This window comes from Corylus avellana, chromosome ca4 (genome assembly GCF_901000735.1).
Source record: "Corylus avellana chromosome ca4, CavTom2PMs-1.0".
Classification (NCBI taxonomy): domain Eukaryota; kingdom Viridiplantae; phylum Streptophyta; class Magnoliopsida; order Fagales; family Betulaceae; genus Corylus; species Corylus avellana.
This window is the reverse complement of record NC_081544.1, coordinates 6,592,629-6,594,166: the sequence shown is the minus strand read 5'-3', so window position 1 is coordinate 6,594,166 and position 1,538 is coordinate 6,592,629.

Genomic DNA, 1,538 nt, shown 5'->3' with positions numbered 1-1,538 from the left:
AAAACAAAACGGAAACATATCCTACCTAATCTCTAATTTAAAACGGTGTTTGGTAGAAGAGGAAAACAGAGAGCATGCCTTAGAGAGAACGTTGTTTCCGTCGTTAGAGACAAGGAAGAAACGGCGTCAAACTGAACCGGTTCAATTTTTTTAACCGATTCCAGTTCATACATACTGAACAAAAAAACAAAATTTTGAACCCGCAAATATTTTAATAAATTAATGATACAAAATAAAATAAATAAAATTTTGAACCTGCAAATCTTTTAATAAATTAATGTCGCAAATCTTTTAAAGTTGCAAATCTTTTAATAAATTTCCGGTTCATACATACTGAACAAAAAAAACAAAATTTTGAACCTGCAAATCTTTTAATAAATTAATGATACAAAATAAAATAAATAAAATTTTGAACCTGCAAATCTTTTAATAAATTAATGATACAAAATAAAACAGCAATTAAAAAATATGGACACAGCAAATCTTTTAATAAATTAATCATATAAAATAAAATTTAAGATTTTTAATAAATATAGACACATGTCGCAATTCTGATATGGACACGTGTCGCAATTCTAAGCACTCTCTACGTCAAAACTCGGGTTTTATATATACTAGCTTAGAACCCGCGCAATGCGCAGGATTATTCATTATAATTTGATTTTAAAACTTTTTGATAAGTAAACGAATATAAAAAGAATAATTTGATTTTAAAACTTAAAACACATCTCCATTGTATTTTTTATTATAGGTCAAATCTATCATGCCTATTTCAATATAAAAAAAAAAAAATACAAAAGGTTATTCAACAGCATATTGTTGAACATAGTGACACAATTACACAAAAGTTTGCATGAATATATAAATCACTTAAAAATATACTATCATAAGAACCATATATAATTTTAGTTTTAATCCATATAATCTAAAAAATATTAAAAAATTCCCATATGTATAATTTAAAATCAGCTGAAATAAGTTAAAACATAAAACCCTTAAATCATAAGACCCATAAAACGTATTAAAATATTTATTCTCATAGGAGTAGTTTTATTTCTTTCATCAAAGAAAGAGATAAAAAGTCGTAGAATGAATATTGAAACACAAAAAAACATAATGAACAACAAAGTCAATTAAATTTACAAAAGAACAATAAGAAATTTGAATGAAAAATAATATATAAATTAGAACAGAAAATAAGGAAAGAGTAACCCTAAACCCTATAACAATATATTGAGAATGGTAGCAAAACTGAGAGTAACCCTAAACCCAATAGGTTTTTGTGTAATGCATATTATATTTCAAAACAAATAAAACTCATAAAATTCTGGACATTTAAAAAATAACACAAAGCAAAATAACAAATCTTTTTTTTTTTTTTTTATGGATACAAAAATAACAAAATCTTTCACTCAATATTTAATGCAATCAAATAAATCATTTCAATCTTCCCTTAATCTAAAAAATAAATTAAAACAACCTAAATTCGTCCCCATATGTGTAGTTTAAAATGAAAAGTATAAAGAAAAAAAAGAAGG